Genomic DNA, 614 nt, shown 5'->3' on the forward strand with positions numbered 1-614 from the left:
TAGACAATTGCACAGTGCAGCACAGAGCTCTGCATGAGTGGTGAGAGTGGAAGGAATTAGTCCCAAGAAGCAGCAACCCTGCCTTCATGCAGCTCCTGGCAGCACAGGCACAGTCTAGTTTGGCCTCTTCTTAGCCAAGGCAGTGGCTGGGTTTGCTTGCTACTCTCTTATTCCTGGAGCAGCAACAGAAAGGGGAGCAGCTTCCAGTGATGGGTACAGGGACAAGCCTGACTTGCGATAAATTTTCTTGCACAGGGAAAACCTTGTACACAGAGACAGGTCAGCTGCTTGCATGTACAGAGGAGAAAAGTGGGTGTCTGAACAAAGAGAAAGCCACTTTCATGAGTTGGAGCATGTCTCAAAGGAGAGGTGTGAAGCAGGACCCTCACAGCTGCTGCCACATGCAACATGGTTGACCTACCCAGGCAGAACACACACAGACAGAGAGTAATAATAGGTCAACTTGGCTATTGCTTTGCAAAAACTACTTATGCTCTGATGGTAATTATATTTATTTAAGATTCTTATGAATTATTACAATTTTTAAACCATATTTTGAATGCTGTTTCTGACACGGAGACTGCTTTCCAAGAAAAGCTAGCCTGCATTCAGAT

Source organism: Caloenas nicobarica, chromosome 3, assembly GCF_036013445.1.
Source record: "Caloenas nicobarica isolate bCalNic1 chromosome 3, bCalNic1.hap1, whole genome shotgun sequence".
NCBI lineage: Eukaryota > Metazoa > Chordata > Aves > Columbiformes > Columbidae > Caloenas > Caloenas nicobarica.